The sequence below is a fragment of the Heterocephalus glaber genome, unplaced genomic scaffold, assembly GCF_053883595.1.
Source record: "Heterocephalus glaber isolate CG9 unplaced genomic scaffold, H.glaber_assembly_v1.0 deba00001550, whole genome shotgun sequence".
Lineage (NCBI taxonomy): Eukaryota > Metazoa > Chordata > Mammalia > Rodentia > Bathyergidae > Heterocephalus > Heterocephalus glaber.
In genome coordinates, this window is record NW_028258343.1 from 24,656,209 (window position 1) to 24,675,064 (window position 18,856).

Consider the following 18,856-nt stretch of genomic DNA (forward strand, 5'->3'; position numbering starts at 1 on the left):
TGCCTGTGCTGTACTAATTATGTCAGTAAAGCTATTCCTCTAAAGAGTCATTCAGTCATGCGCCTACCTGGACAGAGTCCTTCCCTCCTTCCCTCCTTCCCTCCTTCCTTCCTTCCCTCCTTCCTTCCATCTTGTGACAGGCTGGGATAAAAGTTGAGGGCACAAAGGTGAAGGGTGGTGGCCCCTGCCTAAAGGAGCAGATGACCCATGGAGGAATCTGTGCTCTCTCTCCCAGCTTCTCTCAGTTGATGGAATCTGATCCAAGACTCGGTGCACTTGAGGTCTCGTCTGTTCAGGGCCACCCCTGGCCTCCTATTCCTCTTGGGTACGCAGGGAGAGTCCATCCTGAGCCTCACTGCAGTGGGTCCCGGAAGGACCCTCAGCTCACAGGTAATGAGGGGAGCTCTGCACCCGCTAGCCACATCTTCTGCACACTCCTCCACACACCCCCGGCCCTGAACGGAAGCCAACAGCTGACCACGGGAGCCACCTGCGGACCATGGCCGTGTCTACCATTTGGGTTCCCCAGGTACTACATGCAACAAATCTCCCAGGCTGACTCATGAGTGTACTGTGCTGCTAGGAAGAAATAATCCTCCAATTCTAAGGGAAACTTGATGTTACCCTAATGAAGACTTCATGTGTAACCGAAACAGTGGGCTGTGAGGCCCTCTGGTCCCTTAAAAATTGAGGTCTTTGGGTGCTGTTTTCCTTCAGATACAAAGAGTTAATTTTCATTGGATGCAGTAGGGTTTATTGTGCGCATCACCTAACCCTGCTGATCTCTTCAGCTACTTGAGAACTCCAGCTACTGCAGCAGCCAGGACCCTGAGGACACCTGGCAGGTGAGGGTAGTTGTAGCTCAGTACACCAGTGTAGCCGAGTGATGCTAAAACATGAACACAAGCAAAACGCCAGGTGTCCCCATCTAAATTATCCGGAAAACACTGGGGTCTCCTCCCAGCAAATGTTGCTTCCTTCTCTCCTGCACTTCCCCCCTCATTCATTCTGCATTTTGTCTTTCATCTTCACTACCTGAAGACTGACCTTCCCAGTAACTTCAACCTGATTCTGTTCAACTTCTTGTACTAGATGACAAAAGACACTTTACGGTGGGTTCTCACTGGGAAACTAAACAAATTATGACATTTGATCAGACGGGTCTGCCTTAGGAAGTCAAGTTCTCACGAAAATATCCTCAAGTATTAGAAATAAATTAGGAAAAATGAAGAACAGAAAGAAGGAAGGAAAGGGAAGGAGAGGGAAGGGAAGGCAAGGAAGAAGGGAAGAAGAGAGGGAGGGCGGAGAGAGGACAAGAAAGGAGTGAGAGAGAGAAAAAAGAAAGAAAAGGAGCAGAGAAAGAGAGAGTGAGGGAGGGAGGGAGAGAGAGGGAGAGAGAGAGGAGAAGGAGGCAGGGACGGAGGCAGGAAAACAGCTGCTCAGGTATAGCAAGACTTACAGAAAAACAAGCTCTTCCCAGCCACGAGCAGTACCCCGACCGCCTGTTTCTCCCCTGTAGCTGTAACTCCTTGCTCTGGTACAGGTAACATCAATGACTATGTCCTGGAAAAGTTGATGACACTCTGTTCTCACATGATTCATAAGGCTCTGTCTTTTTTTTTTCCATTAAGTTTATTGGTACATTTTAGGTATACAATACAGTTACATTCATCATTGGGATCTTGTACCATTACAGGAGTCTCTTGGTTCTTGTCTCTCCCCCTTCCCCTGCCCTCCCTTCATCCCCTCCACCCTTCCCTATTTGCAAAGACTTTGTTGCCATTTTTTTCCTTTTCTCCTATTTTTTCTTTTTCCTTTTTTCCTTTCCCCTACCCCTTCCACTTCCCCTGCTCCTTTAGATCTTTTCTTCCTATTACACGATATCAATTATACATTTTAAAATTACAATATCAAAATTTAGAGGCCATCACCACAGATTTTACAGAATTTAAAAGGATATAGAGAGCATATTAAGGGCCGGGGATTTAGCTCAGTGGTTCTGTCGCCTGACTCAAAAGTGCAAGGTCCCAAGTTCAATCCCTGGTACCATAAATAAATAAATAAATAAATAAATAGAAAGCATATTACAAAAATCTTTTTTGAAATAAATTTGACAACTTTTAAGAAGTACCTTGAAGACAAATTAATGAAACTGACTCTGGAGGAAATATAAAATTTGAATAGCACTTATTAAAAAAATTATATTCCTAGCTTGAAAACCTACTTATATGACAACAACAGGCTCATGTACATTTTAACTGATAAATTGTATCAAACATTTAAAGCAGAAAACAGAAGGAACACTTCTCCCTTCATTTTAGGAAATCAACACTGTGCTAATCCTAAAACTGGATAAAGATAATAGAAGAAAAAAGTATGAACATAGATAGAAATTTGTTTAACAAAACAAACTATTAGAAGTCAGATTGGGCAATTTGTAGAAAGTGGTTTTATTATAGGGATGGCAGTGTTGGTTCAGCATTGGAAGATCCACTTCCACAAGTCATCATTTTAACAGGGGAAAGGAAAAAGCCATATGATCCTGTCACTAGTTGGAGAAAAAGTATTGGACTAAATTCCACAGCTGTTCATGGTAAAAGCTATCAGGAGACTAGAAATAGAACAGAACCTTCTCAACAGATTAAAGACATGTACTCCATACTTCCAGTGAGAATGCCTTATATGGATGGAGAAGATACAATGTTTTCTGCCTAAGGTGGGGAACAAGGGCAGATATGCCTACTCTTCATGTGTCCATTAAACTTTGAAACCTAGGCCCCACCAAAATAGTCTGGCAATAAAATGACACAATTAGGATAGAATTGTCAAGGTAAAAGTAAAATCTTTATATGTAGATGAAATGATCATCTACAGAGAAAATACTGAGGAATCTCTAGGAGCCCCTAGAACTTGTATTTGAATTTAGCAGGATTAGAAAACACAAGGTATATATAAAAATTCAGGTCTATGTATACTTGCTATAAATGAAGAATTGGATATTGAAATTTAAAAGTTATGTAGCAGTACAAGGGACCTAGAAAAGTAAAAAGAAAAAAAAGAAAGAAAAAAAACAGTGTTGGAAGACATTTATTACCTAATTTTTTTTTTTTTTTGGTACTGGGGATCGAACTCAGGACCTTGTGCTTGTGAGGCAGGCAGCAGAATCATTGAGCTAAATCCCCAGGCTTTATTACCTAATTTTAAGACTTCCTCTAAAGCTACAGTAATCAAGGTAGTGTTGCCATAAGGAAAGACATATAGATCTTTGGAATAAAACAGAGAATCTGGAAATAGAACCACACATATATGGTCCACTGAGTTTTGAAAGATTATTTAACAGTAACATTTTATAGAACATAAACTCAACTCAAGAGCAGAGGAAAAGATAGTGTTTTCAGAAAATGGTACTAGAACACCTGTGATCTGTATGTAAAAAATTAACCTCAACCCTTTATTTCCACACATAAAGATAACTTGAAAGGATCTATGAACCTAAATACGAAAGACTAAAACTACAAAACTTTAAGAAGAAATTGTAAGGGAAAATGCTCATGAATTTAGGGTAGGCAAGAATTTCCTAGGATACAAAAAACATGATGTATAAAAGGAAAAAAATGATAAATGGGATTCCATCAAAATTTAGAACTTTAAATGACATCGTTAAGAAAATGAAAAGTAGTCCTTAATCAGATCATATTTATAATGCATATAACCTACGACCAGAATATATAAAGAACTCTTACAGCTCTTTAATAGATAACCCAGTTAAAAAGTAGACACAAGAAGATGATAAATAGCCAGTACAGCACAAGGAAAGGTGTGCAACACTAGAATCAGAAAAATGCTAATCAGTACAATAACAAGATCATATTTTACACTCATTAGGGAGATGAACTTAAAAGTTTTAAAAGAACAGATGTCAGCTTAGGTGTGAACCAGTTAGAACTTTCAAATACTGCTATTGTGAATGTAAGATGATAAACCATTTTAATTTAGTATAGAAATTACTTGTACTATTGTTAAGAACCAACAGTTCTGTTCTTAAGTTTTTACTTAAGAGGAATGAAAACATGCGTTCACAATAGATTTGTACATACAAGTTGACTATCCCTTATCTGAAATTCTTGGGACCAGAAGTTTGAAATCCACTTGATCTGCAAAGAGGATAGCTACTCCTGCTTTTTGTCAGGTTCCTGTCACATGGAGTATTGTTTTCCACCCTTTAACTTTCAGTCTATGAGTTTCTTTTTGAATTAAGTTTCTTGTATGCAGCATATTGTTGGATTTTTCTTCTTGACCCATTCTGCCAGTCTATTTCTTTTGATTGGTGAATTGAGACCATTCATATTGATGGTTATAACTCATACATATTGACTTATCATTGTCATGACTTTTTCTTTTTGTTGGATTCTCCCCCTTTGCATTTAATTTCTTGTTGTGCCCAACAGACTCATTCTGCTGGGCTTCCTGGGATTGCGATCCTCATTGTCTTTTGCTAGGATATTGTCTAAAATTTTTTGGCGTGCTGGTTTGGTATTCATGAAGTTCCTAAGGTGCTCTTTGTCATGAAAGTATCTTATTTCTCCATCAATTTTGAAAGATAATTTTGCAGGGTACATCAATCTGGTGGCGGCTGTTTTCCTTTAGGGCTTGAAATACATCACTCCAAGCTCTTCTTGCCTTGATGATTTGCATGGAGAAGTCTGCTGTGATTCTGATGGGCTTTCCTTTGTATGTGATTTGTTTCTTTTCTCTAACTGCTTGTGGAATTTTGTTCTTCTGTTGGGTTTCTGGAATCCTAACAATTATATGCCTATGTGTAGATTTTTTTTGATCAAGGCTAGCTGGAGTCCTATATGGGTCACTTGTCTGTATGTCAAGTTCTTTCCCCCTCCTTGGGAAGTTTTCTGCCGTCACTTCTGTGAACAGTTTTTTTATGTCATCTGCACTCTCTCCTGTTTCTTCATTGACTCCAATCAGTCTTATGTTATTCTTCTTTGCATCGTCTAGCAGCTGCTGGATTTATTTCTTGTGGACCCTTACTATTTTAAAGAAATTTTTCTTTTCTTGTCACTAATTGCAATCTTATCTTCTATATATGAAATTCTGTCCTCACATTGGTTCATTCTGCTGTGTAAACTTTCAATGGAGTTTTTAATCTCCTGGAAATCTGTTTGTATCTGTTTTATGGATTCCATTTGTTTCCTATGTTGGGATTCCATCATTTTCCTCAAGTCCTCTATTTTTTTAATCTGTGTCCTCTCTAGATTTATTAATCATGTCTTGCACTATGGGCACAATCTCTGCTGTTACATGAGAAATTATTTCTGATTTCACTTTTTCCAGATCCTCTTTTGTTGCCAGTTCAGGGAGTCCAGGTGGTTGAGTATCAGATTGTTCCATCTCCTTTCCCTTCGGGGTTGCTGTAGGTGATCTGGAAGTCTGGTTTTGAGGCTTGTTTATGTGACTTCTCATTTTTGATGGTGTGGGGGGCTGCTGCTGGCACCCATGCGGCTCACCTCCTCTGTGCTGGGAGTGGTGCTATAGTGTCCTGCAAGGCTCTGTCTTCTTTCAAGGCTGTTATAATAGTCTGTCCTTGTCTTGTTTCTATAAGCTTGTTTGACGTCACCATAAAGACCACCCCCCTTAGACCAAATGTATAAAAGCTAGAACTTTTCTTTGTTCTTTACAATTCCTTTGAACATTAGTCCATTAAGCCAGTGTTCACCTGAAATAAAGTCCTCCTGTTTCCCTTTGTTCTCTCCTGTCTCTTGGATCCTGCAACATTGGTGCTTTTCATCGGTTAGAGGAGCTGAGAATCACTTTCCATCCTTTGCTATCCAGCTCCAACCCTCCAGGAGCACAGGAAGAGGAGAGGGCAGGGTGAGTGACCAGGTCGATGCATCCCCACTCACAGGCCTGCATCCTGGGCCTCAGAGGTCCACAGAGGAGGAAAGGGGAAGTGACAGTGAGAAGTGTGTACAGTCCTGGCTGTGGGCAGTGACAGGTGACAGTCCCCATGCTGCGGATTTCCCTGCAGCAACTGAATATGCAGAAAAGCCCCTGATACCATCAGCATCCAGGACTCTAGATGACAAGCTGTGTAGACCCAGGGGAGAGCTGGAGATTAGAGGCTGCCTCAGGAAAGGTCCAGGAGGCTCTGGGAGCTGTCAGGTGAGAAACAAGAGGGTCCAAAGCAGCAGAGGTGCTGAGGACAAATGGAAACATGAGTGGCTGTACTGCATTTAGTGATGGTGGAGTCACGGAGCCCTCTTCCCTATGAGGCCTTGACCCCGGCCTTCCTTGGCCATCCTGAACTCCCCAGTTGTGGCAAAAGCCTGCTAAACCCAGCAGGGAGAAGCCCCCCCGCCCCAGCATCTGACCACCCTGGACATTGGGCCCAGGTCCTCGGCCCACCTGTGGGGTCCACCTGGGCTGTGAAAGTTGCTCTCGGTCATTTCTGCCCACTTTGGCTAGAAATCCTCCATTGTCCCCATGGTGTTTGGAATTGAATTTGGCTCTGCACTGAGGTCTCTTCCCCTATCATTCCTGAGTAAATCTGCTTTTCACTCTAACCACTGTCCAGCTCAGTCCCTGTTTGGTTTGTTTGCGTGGAGATGTAGTGAGGACATTGCTGGTGCCATCTTTTCAGAGGCCAGTTTGGCACTAGGTTTCAAAATCTTCCTCTCTAAGAAATTCTCCATTACTCCAACTACCAAACTGCATGTCTTTTTTTTTTTTACTTACCACATTTCTAACAACTTATCTTAAATTTAAAAATTAAAGAAAACAAAAATTTACTTGTCAGCATTTTCATGGTACAATATATTATTTGAAAGATTTTATGCAACACCATTGTAAAAAAATTATTATAGTAAAAGACACACAGTGCCATTCGTCTCTCTCAAAATGCTCCCTTACTTCAAGCACACTTATCCCATCATTCTTGCCACTTTTTGAAGCAGTTCTTAGGAGGCATGATCAAAATTATGGTGACCGCAGCTGCTGCTTGCCACCCAATGGAAAGGCAGCTCATGAAAACACGAGGATGTCTGCTCATCCAGCAAATTCACCGGATCTGGAACCGTGTGACTCCTGGCTCTTCCCCAAAGTCAAAACGGCTGTGAAGGTAGATATTCTGAATCGACTCAGGCCACGGAGGCAGCCACTATGGTGCAACTAAAGACACTCAGGAGAGAGGACTCCAGACTGCTTCTGAAAGTGGCAGGAATGATGGGATAAGTGTGTTCAAAGTGAGGGGGGTTCATGGCAATGTGTCTTTTCTTGTAATTCATTTTTTAAAAATTTAAACATTCAGTACTTTCTCAGTCATACCTCATATTTCCATGTGGATTTTGACCAGTTTCAACAGCTTTGCATCCACTTGTAAGCTGAGGTCTTTTTTTTACATTGGTTATAGTATCTTAGTGGTTCCTTCATTAATTAATGAAATAACTAAAAGTCTTTGACATGTGTTAATTTTAAATTTGTATAATAGTCATGGTTTTATTCTCTTAAAAATGTATTCTTTGATATGGAGATTGACTAAATAAGTTATGGTATGTTCATATAATAGAATGCTATTATATAATAGAATAGCTTTCAAAGTTGCTACAAAGGAAAGTTTATTGACATAGGACAAGACAGGTTATGGAACTCTTCACAGCGTAAAGTATGAGTTCATGTTGTATAAATTGTAAACAAATACACAGTGTGCCTAGGAGTGCAGGGCCCGATGAACCTGGCTGGCCCAGCTGCCCCATCTCACAGTTCTTAGGATCGAGTAGTGTGTGCTGAAAATACAGCTCCTGGGAGGGAGCAGAAAGCAGTGACCAGAGCAGGCCAGGCCCCACCCTTATTCCTCCTAAGTCACGATGTCCTACAGCACTTACAGGAGTGGCCCAGAGCAAAACTTTCAGCGTCTCTCAAGCTTGGTACAAAGTACAAAGCCTCATAGCGGCCACGGGGACTGGAGCAGAAATCAGTGAGGCGTTTAGGGTCCACCGCTGAGCTTCGAAACCAGTTCCCTCTGTGGGACTGATACCAAGGTGAGGTGTTCTGCTTGGTCGCACGTGTGCATGTGTGCACAAATATAAATGTGGTATGTGTGTGCATCAGTTTCAGCTCTAGAATGATGTGCACTAATGTAACAGGAGGGGTTACCTGGGAGAGGAAATGGAAGTGTTTAATTCTTCCATGGATTAAAATATTTTCTCATTTTTCTCAAATAAAATGTGCTTACACTAAGAAAATGACTGGTAAGTGTTGGCTTAAAGATCCTCCAGTGGCCTAATTTCTACCCTGGGTTTAAGCCAGCTGACTTCCTCCCTCCATCCCTCAGTCCTTTCCAGCCCTGGGTCTGCCCCTACCCCAGGCTCTGAAGCTGCTGCCACCTCTAGGAGACACTGAGCCCACTTCAGACCTGGCCGCTGCTGCTTTGGTTGAGCTGGCTGCATAACTCTTCCTGGTTTTAGATCATCCCAACAAGAAGCAAGGACATTTTTATTCTGCACTAATTTGCTTCTGGATTTCAAAAGGCAAGGCCTCATGAACAGGTGAGCTCAGACAGGCTGCATGCTGCCCATGGTCCCTCCTGAATAACGACTTCTTTTTCTCTCAGGGGTGTGTCAATTGGAACAAAGAGGCCTATGGTCATTTCACTTCTGCAGTAAAAGCTCACGGGACCCTAGTGATGTCAGGAAGCAAGCAGAGACACTAGGCAACTGTGAGAAGCGTCGTAATTCATGGGCTTAAAGCTGAATTTTATCTAACCTAGAAAAATATTCCTTAAAAGTGAAGCCCATTTGTATTCCAATTGCATGACTGAAGTCCAAGCTTCTGTAACGAATGAATGCAGATCATCACGCACATTGTTGTGCTGTTAGTGCATGTTGGTTATACAGGGCAGTGGGTTTGTGGAATCTCACTTCGATCCGATCTGTCCCTGCAGCCATGCCCCTTGCTGCCCTGCCCTGGCTCCTGTCACCACCCCAGCATCCTCACCATGGACCTGTGCTGTAGCACGGAGGAGAGAGTCTGTGGAGAAGAGTTACTCCCAAGGCACAAAGAGGAGGCCTGGATGAGAGCAGCCCAGCCAGCTCCTCTCCAGGGGGAGTAGCTTTGCAGAAAGCCAGCTTTTCACATGTAAAGCAGGGTTTCTTTCTGCCTTTTTTCCTGTGAAAAAAGAGAAAGTCTTAAAAATTCAACCTTGAGTTGTTTGTTACAAGGGCAATGGTAAGGAGCAGCTCAGGATGGGCCTCAGCCCCGGTCTGCATTGAAGACAAAGTCTCAGGAGGTAGAGGGGCAGTGGGGTTCCGACCTCTCCTTCACCCTGCTCATGGGATCCTGGCAGCAGCCCGATGTTCTGCTTCTCACAGGGAGAGCGAGCCGACCTGGTTCTCCGTACTTTCTGAGTGAGGTGGAGGAAATCACTCCACAGTAAGGTAAAGCTTTATTTTATTCATGCATCTTACGGTAAAGGTAGCACAAAAGCTTGTTCAATTTTTAAAGAGAAAATTCCCAACATACTCATTTCGCACATCATCTAGTTTTCACATATCCCGGGAGTCAAAGATACCTTATCTAAAGACAAAAAACAGGAAGAAAGATAGAAGCAGACAAAGAGGGAGGGAGGAAAAAAGGCGGAAAAGAAGAGGTGGAGAGAAGAAAGGGAAAGAAAGGAAAAGAGGCGGAAAGGACAGGGCAAGTAGCCGACTCGGTCCCCAGGCAAAATAGCTAAGGCGGCCTCCGCCTTCCCTTATTGCATATATTCCAGGGGACAACGCGGTGGCTAGATAGACGGTTATATGGCAACGCGGCTGCCATGCTCGAGCAGACCAACACATGCATCTGTCCACACAGCGACCTGTCTTTCTGTCCGATAGGACAAGAGCGCCCGAAACCTCTCTTTGCGAGCTCCCAGCACGCCGTACGGCGGGTCAGCGTCAGCGCTCATGTGGCCCAGCGGACGTCAGCGCCGCTCACCCACGCCACTGTGCGTGCTAGGACCACGTCCCCCGCCACTCCGCTTCCGGTTGCACTTTTTTGTTTTTTCTCCTTCCCTCCCTGCCTCCCTCCTTTCTTTCTTCCTTCTTTCTCTTTCCTTTCTTCCATCCTAAGATTTCACATATAAGTGATAACATGCAGTATTTTTGATTTTTGAATAATAGTCCACTGTGCATTTTTATTATTTGAAATTAAATTAAAATCCACATTAATCAAAGCAGTAAGCGCTGGGGCGGAAACAGACACAGACCAGTGGGACAGAGCTGATGGTCCCCACATGAACTTAAGCGCCAGTGGCTGCCATGGCTGGGGCCTGCGGAGGCTCCCCTGAGAAGGAGAGGAGACTTCACTCAGCCCGGGCAGGTCCTCGATGTCAGCACGCGAGGGAATTTCGGACACACCAGGGAAAGGCACGGGCTGATTTAGTCCGAGCAGATTAGGAGGTGAGAGGAGGTGACGCCTCAGCGTGGGGAGGGGAGGGGAGGGTCACGGGGCGGAGCGGCCTCAGCCAAGAGGAGGGACCCGCTCTCTCCGGCTGCCGGGAGGGCTAGGCCTGCTGGCCTCTCCCATCTACAAGCTGGCCCGGGCAGAGCCCTCCTCTCTGGAGCAACAATCCCGTCTCCACAGGATGCCGCCTGGGGACGTCTCAGCTTGGTGGGGCTCTGTGAAAGCCAAGGTGACCCTAGGCTGAGGGCAGCGACTGCAGGTGTCATGGTAGCTGAACATCCCTGTGACTCTCACAGCCGGATCTTCTCAGTCTTGAAGGGGGATGAGACCCATGATGTAAATTTAGGGCGAATGACCTTGTATTAGACAGGTAATCCCTGCATGAGCTGAGCGAGGCTCTGACCCGGAGCTTTATGAAGGACACAGACAGAAAACAAGGACAAAGATGCCTAAAGGTGCATCCCACCTTTAGTTACCCCGGGGCACCTGTGGGCCCTGACTGCCCAGCAGAGAACAGCTTTGGATGAGCATCAGGCCAAGGCCTGTTTGTCCTCCGCCCCTCTGGGGTGATCTCTGATGGTTTCATTTTCTCATCGAGTTGACTCTTGGAGGCATCCTGGCTAAGGATGCACCTAAGTTTTGAGGTGTTTGGGAGCATGCGCGGTGGGGAAGAGTCCATTCGGTGCTTCTAGTGTGTAAGGGGTCTGAGTTTGGGCTCAAGAGGCACCTGCTTCTTGACTTATGCAGGTCTCTAACTCTGTCTCATGGGAAACACATTTTGACAAGGGACCAAAGACACAATGGGAGGGAGTCTCCTCAACAGATGGTGCTGGGGAAGCTGAGTATCTACATGGGAAAGAGTGTAATTAGGCCTTGTCTTATACCACACACACAAATCAATTCAGAACAGATTCAAGACCTAGATGTAAGACCAGAAACTATAAAAATCTTAGAAGAAAATCCAGGGGAATGCTCCTGGACACTTGCTCTGGCCTTGATTTTCTGGATATCACATCATAAACTCAGGCAACAAAAGCAAACATATACAGGTTGGACACGTATACCAAACTGGAGAAGCCCTGTATGGCAAAGGAAACATTCAGCAAAATGGAAAAGCAGCCTGTGGATTGGGAGGAGCTATGTGTGACTCATACCTGGTGAGGGATTAATATTCAAGATATATAAGGAACTCTCACAACTCAACAGAAAAATAAATAAGCTTGTTAAAAATGGACAAGAGACCAAATAGACATTGCTGCAAAAAAAGGTGCAAAGATTTGGCCAAGAGGTGTATGAAGAAGGGACTCAACATCGCTAATCATCGGGAAATGCAAGTTAAACCTCAGTAAGAGGTCAGCTGGCAACGGGAAGGGGGCGGTTACCAAAACAAGACAACAAAACAACATCAGCAACAAAGACACATGGTGACAAAGGTGCGAGGAAAGAGGAGCCTTGCAAACTGCCGAGGAATGCAAGTCGAAGAAGTTGCCGTGGAAGTTCTGCAGAAGTTCAGAATCGGACCACTGTACCACCCGGCAACAACTCTTCTGGGTTTGGGCCCAAAGGAAATGAGGCCAGCTCTCCAGAGAGCGCGGTGCTCCACATTTGTTCACCATCGCCCAGACCTGGGAACAGCCGGTCTGTCGGTAGATAAATGTATGGCATCTACCAATGTCCATCTCACGTAACGGACGTGATAGTCTTCAGCTTTAACAAGCACCATGTGTGCATGCATGCAGCTGAGCTATCAGTGCTCCCCTAAGCTTCAGGGATTCCAACCAGAAGTATCGTGCTTTTCCTTGATTGGACTTTAGCAAGTGACAGCGGCTCGCATACCAGAAGTGGGAGAACTACGAAAGGAACTTCCTGGGACTCAGAAGTGCTGTCCTCAGGAAGGACTGAGCATTTCGTGGGGGGCCCACGGCAGCAGATCCCCCAGCCCGGGTCTGGGGGCCCGAGCCCAGTCCTGAGTGACCGGGTGGCCTTGTGGCTCCATTCAGGGCACTACATGTGGAGAAACCATCAGGTGCAGAACCGAGTCCCTGGTGACGGCCGACTGCCCAGCGGTATGACAGTGTGGCTTCAATGCTTGGTGGCTGGTGCCCGGGGCGCTGGGCCACAGGAAGTCAGCCTGGCAGGGCAGGGAGCAAGTGGCCCACAGGGGCGTCCGTCATGTGGCACTTCGGAGAATTCAGATGCTAGGAGAGAGAGGAGCTTCTCCTTTGCCTCAGACAAAGTCTGTTTCAGCTGTCTCAGTTGAGAAAATTCTGTTTCCTGGCTCAGACGCCTCTAGATGAATATGCTTCCTAACACTGAAGTGACTCATAAGGGCTGTTCGTTGAGTGGGCTGCAGGCCGGGTTTGCACATTTCTGGTGGTGCGATTCATCTGGGAGCTTCTAGAAAAGTCCTTCCAGCACCCACACCAGATGACAGGAACCTGACAGAGGGGCTGTCAGGAAACAGCCAGACAGGGCAAGACACAAACTCCCTCAGCACGGAAGAAAGCCTGTGAGAACCGAAGGGTGACAGAGTGTGCAAAGTGAAAACCCAACTTCTTCTTGTGGCTTCCTTTCCACTGTATGCTCAGAAAACTACCTCCCTGCGTTGGCCTCAGCTTCCAGGCCTCCGTTCCCTTCTGTCTGGGGAAGGGGTCGCCATTAACCGGAACCCTGTCAGTCTCAGCGGACAGCAGGGAGGACAGCGGAGGCACAGAGGCGCTCTCCAAGTGTGAGCGCTCTTCTGAGCACAGGGCCACTCCACACTGGCACTGGCGGGAGGAGGAGAAGCGAGGAGACAGGCAACAGCCACCTGCCGCCCTGTGCGGCTTTACCAGAGTCTCTCACTCACAGGTTCGGACTGGGGACATGGCCGGGGTGGTGAACACATCCCAGTCTCACGTATCAGAAGAGGATGGAGAGAGGAGGAAGAGGGAGGGAAGTGGGTGTGAATAATGGGACTGATGTGGGAAAAGGGCCGCTCTGAGAGGAGTGAGTCCACACCCACTGGAGAAGGCAGCCCCGAGCCTGGGAAGCTGGCCTTGTGCAGCTGTCTAGGAAACCTGCCACAAGCCCTCAGCAGCTCACCAGGCAGGAGGTGGGACCTTTATTTCTCCACCCTTCTGGGGGGATGGGCCACTCTGGGCCTCCTTCCACAGTGTGGCTGCAAGTGCATCTGCCATAACATCTTCAGCACCTCACTGGATGCCAGTAAGGCAAAGCCACTGAGCAAGGGGGTACTGAGTTTGTGCCAGGGGTGGGAAACCAATGCGTATTCATGCACACTCCTTCCAGTAAGTTGAGTCAAAATGAATACATATATTGTCTTAGGAATTGTTTTTAAAATAGGGGAGGTTTGGAGATTGGGAGAGAGGAGCAAAGACAGTTATTTACCAGTGCAAAAGGGACAGATGCTTTTGCGGTGCCTGGACGGCACCGTGGGAGAGCCAGGAGACGGAAGCAACGTGTGTTTGGATTCCCTGGCGCTGAGCTCCCAGGCAGCACCTGGTGCAGAGAGCAGGAAGACTGCCGAGCAGGAAGCGTCCTCGCCTGTCTGTCCCCGGTGCTGGGTGTGGGGCCCAGGGGAGTCGGAACCGCCTCTGTCCTCCAGGGAGGGCGCGGATTCAGCACGCCAAGGGGAACTGGGTGTGCACACAGGCGTGTGTCCCTCACGTGTGCACGCAGGCAGGCGGCGGAGACAGTGAGGTGCCGTGAGCCGGGAGGGGAGGGGACCCCTAGAGTCTGTCCCCGGGTGGAGGCCAAGGAGGCTGAGCTGGTCCAGCCCAAGGCTGCCCCGGCACAGAGGCTGGGACGAGGTCCCAGGAGCACTGAACCCTGCGGTGTGGGCGCCGACACTGCAGAGCTGGGTGAGAACCACAGCCATGGCTCCAGGGAGGCCTGAGTGCACTGTGGACAGAGGCAGCACGTGCTGTCCGTGCCAGACACAGCTGGCAGCACCCGCCCCCACGGCACAAAGCCCAGGCGCCCAGCCTGGCCCACACAGGACCCGGCAGCAGCCTCCGGACCCTGCTCCCAGCCCCCGCTCACCTCAGCAGGGCTGGGAGCAGGCAGAGGGGCTGCAGGCAGTGTGAGAAGCATATCTGTCCCCCTGCATGGGGCCGGGGGTGCTGTACACAAGGGCCATGCAGACAGGACAGTGGTGGCTCGGAGGTGATGAGACCCCCAGTTTTCTGTGCCTGTGACCACCACCCAGACCTTTGCCCCAGCCCTGACCTCAGAAGGGAATAGGAGGCGACAGCCCCAAATGTGGCCACAGGGAAGCGTCCCTCTGCCTCTTGATGAAGGCCAAAGTTAGAACAGGTGGGGTCACAGAAGATGCGTCACTTCCTCCGCGTGGGCAGATGTGGCCTGCAATTCCAGCCCATGAGTTACTTGGAGACGTCACCCTAAAGTGTCCATGTCTCCGTATAAAATTCTTGCAGTACTGTCTCTTTTCTAGCACAGGTCTGTATAGCACCTGACCTGGAAGGACTCGGACAATGCCTAGGCGTCCTGGTGAGGTCACTCCAGTCCTGAGGAGGACTCATAAGGAGAAGCAATGAGGGACTCAGGGCTTCAGCAGCTCTGTGACTCGCACCTGATGCCCGCCCCCCCAGGCCTCATGCATTCATAGGTGGGGTTTTCAGAGCTGGCAGGATCTAGGGTGTGTGGTGCTGGATCACTCACGGATTGGTTTGTCACAGTTCTGGGTGTGGATAATGGGAAGCCCCACCCTGGTGTGGCTGGTGCCACTAAAAAGGTGGCAGCCTGGATGGAATGAAAAGGAAGGGAAGCCTGCTTCACTGCTCCCTCCTGCCTGCCATGCCACAGATTACTTCTCCTCTGCATGCCACCCTGCCTTGCTGCCAGCTGATTATGGACTGAAACCTCTGCAAACTGTGAGCTAAATAAACTTTTCCTTCTTTACATTTGGGTGTTTGCTGTTTTATCTCAGCAATGAGGAAGTAACCAAGACAGCCGCTCCGACAGGGTCTCTGGTGCTGCCCTGCCGAAAGGCCCTGCCCAGTGTGCTCTTCTCCTGGCAGGAGGCTGGGGGATGGCACACACGTGGGGGAGTTTGGAGACCACGTGGACTAGTTTCTGGGAACCCTCCTCCGTGTGTGGTGGCAGGCAGCTTATCGTCCAGGAACACTTCTGAGTCTTTCTGTCAAAGTAGTGACTCTAGAACACACACACAAAGCAGCCCTGGTGGGTGCATGGGTGCATGGCCCTCCCACCCCACCGTGCGGAGACCCTCTCCTGGGGTGTGCGACACTGCGCCTTGTCAGGAAAATGTCCTGTCCTAGGTGGACCGGTGCCTTGGTCCACTAGCCATCCGACAAAGACCTTTCCTGAAATGGCCACCATTCCCAGGTAGGTGGAGATGGGCGGAAAGAAATGTACCCAGTAGCTTCTCTGGGGCTGTTCCTCTGGGTTTGTGCTCACACTCCAGTGAGGAATGAAGAAGTTCGGGCAAGGCTGGCTCCAAGCTGACTGCCTCCGGCGAGAAACAAGGAAGTCAGGTGGAAGAATTAGGATGTCAGAAATGAGAGCAGCACAGAGCAGATGTTTACAATATCGAAAAGCAGGGACAAAGCTGCCAGGTAGCAGGCTCAACGGCCAGGAGAGCTGCAGGAGTTTCTCAGCAGGGTGGCTTCGCCCTGCTATACTTAGAGGGGTAAGTTGGTCCCTAAAAGCAACTTTCACTGATTGGTGTAATCTGGTCCAGGCAGGGCCTTAGCCTTTCTTGCTGAGGTGAGCTAAGGGTCCTGGGGTCCAGGGCACCCAGAAAATGCATGCAAATCTTTTACAAAGGTCACCGACTAGAGGACATTTGTGCTCCTGCTTATAAGGAAGAATTCAAGTGAATGATTTTTAAAAACAAACAAAAGAAACAGAAAGGTATGGTGGGAAGACAGGTGGAGTCACATCACTCGCAAAAGGCATCAGGTGTAAACTGACTTTAAGTCGATTGCAGAGCCAGCTGCGGGACAGCTCAGCTAGCTCAGAGTCTGGATTAACCAGTTTGGAATTCCAGGTCACCAGGGCTCACTGGGAAGTGCTCTCCTCCAAGGACACCTTTAAAAGGCTGTGCCCCATGACCATTGCTAGCTCTGATAGCTCCTTCTGTTGTCATTTCATGGCAATTCCTCTCTGAGAAGCCATTTCTTCCTCTTCTACGCAGGTCTTGGTGCCACCAAGCTTCGCCCGGCACCTTCACTTACGGGGCGCTCTCCACCGGGTGGAGTTCACTTCCAGCCATAACTTAGAAGAGCAGAGCTGTAGCTTCCATTGTGACCACAAATACAAACCAGCTCTCCAGTTCTCTGCCATCCTCAGTGGGACTCAAAACCACCCGCTCAGCTTCAGAAAATAAAGATCTTTGCTGCTCTTGGTATAGCAGACATCTGGAGTTACCAAGATTGGAGCAACTTGAACTCTGAATTCTTTTTTTTTTATCTTGAAAACAGATTTTAAGAGAGGCATTTAAAATTTTGGAGTTAGATCAAAGATAAATCCTTCCAGGGCAAGCATTTCCAAAATATAATGATAGGCTCAATTTATTCAGTTGCACAGAGGAATCATGAGAACTACTTAAGTTTTACTATAATGGTTTTAACAATTGATCATGAAAGTGTACCATCAACATTATCTTACATGATAGGTCTTTGATAAGTCTATGAGATATAATTATGTTACAAATGTTTTGTGCACAGTGCATATAATATATATGAAGACAATAATGCCATTTCAAAACTGTGAAGAGTGTAGAACAGCCAAATCTGTTAACCTCTTGATTGTTTTCAAATTACTGGTTCATGCATGGGTTTATTAATTCCTTGGGTTTATTCTGTAATTGATTGAATTTCTTAAGCTAAAGCAAGAATAAAGAATGAGATAATAAAGGATAAGTGGAGAAAATAACTAAAGAACAAAGATAATGAAAAGTATCATCCTAGTCTGAAGTTAGTTCTTTAAAAAATAAAATAAAATGAACCCCTAATGAGATGGCGTGCACCTGTAATCCCAGCTATTTGGAAGGCTGAGCCAGGAAGATCACAAGTTCATTGCAGCCTGGGCAGCTTAGTGAGACCCCGTTCCAAAATAAAGTTTATAAAAGGGTGGGGATATAGTTCAGAGCTTCCTGGGTTTAATCCCCAGTACTGCAAAAGTAAATAAACAAATACACACAAATTAGCAAGCACATTTTACACCATTTATTGATCTATCAATTATTAAGAATCACCTTAAAATCTACTTTGATGGGCCAATTTTTATTTTATCTATTTTGAATCCATATTACTACATATGTATAAGCTTGGAACAGTTCAACATATGTAAATCTTTAGTTAATAGTGAGTCTTTTAATCACTTACATTTTTGTTTGAAATAGTTTATAAAATGTGTCTATAGTAGCTCTTTTTTATTTAGTGTTTTCCCGTTATTTCTCCATTTTTGACTTTTTAAAATCTTTCTACTTTTAGATTGTATCTTTTGTAATCACCGTATAGCTAGAACTTGAAAAATTCATTTTTTTTTAACAGAAGGGCTTGTGCACGTATATTGGTTGTGATTTCTGATGTATTGTTATTAATTTTTGATATTTTTTGGACATTTTATTTGTCTCGTGCATTGTTTCTCCTCCCTGCTGGACATTTTCTTGCTCTTTGATTTATCGACTTTTCCTCCTATGCTACATTGTCTTCCCTTGAATAGGTTTTAAATTATAGGTTCTATTTCGATTCTTTTAGTGGTTGCTTAAGAAATGTAACCTTCCAGTGTCTAAGTTAACTTTGCAACACAAAAACCTTGGAACATTTTAACCCCAACCACTACTTCCTGATTTAAAACCTCACAAGTGAAACTGTCGCTACGCTCTACACAATTGATATTTATATATTTGCCTTTATGCCTGCCATATTCTCTTGTAATCCCTTCTTGAACCTCAGGGCTTCCTAAAATGGTTTTTGTTTTGCCAGAGTACATCTTTTGAATTTGCTCAACAAAAATCTGTTAGTATAAACAATTTGTCAGGAAATATCTTCAGTATACTTATTTTTGAAAAGGATAATTGTATTATATTGTATCCAATTGTATTATTGTATTCTAGACATTACTGTTCCTCTACGTGTTGTTCTTTGTGGATAGTCAATCTCTTTTGTTGTGTTTAAGGTCTTTTCCTTGGTGGTGTGCAATTTCATTATGATGCATCCAGCTGTGGCTGTATTTTTGCTGTCTTGCTTCATATTCACTAGACTTTGGGAACCTAGGAGTTTGTGTATTTTCTTAATTCTGGAAAGGTTGCCAACATTACTCTTCAGAACCTCTCTTCCTCTCTACCGTGCCCCAGAATCTAAGCTCATATTGTACACTCTCATTCTCCCCGTCAATGAACAGGCTTCATATG

The 18,856-nt window shown here is 45.9% G+C and overlaps 1 protein-coding gene and 1 long non-coding RNA gene across 5 annotated transcripts in view; one reads left to right on the forward strand and one right to left on the reverse strand.

Moving 5' to 3' along the window:
- Slc35f1 (solute carrier family 35 member F1) overlaps positions 1-18,856 on the reverse strand; it is a 310,829-nt gene that overhangs the window by 99,129 nt on the left and 192,844 nt on the right. The gene's annotated exons all lie outside the window — the stretch shown is intronic.
- LOC147824287 (uncharacterized) lies at positions 14,468-17,385 on the forward strand. The gene is made up of 2 exons (XR_015442609.1): positions 14,468-15,822; positions 16,634-17,385. It is a non-coding gene; the product is annotated as an uncharacterized LOC147824287 (long non-coding RNA).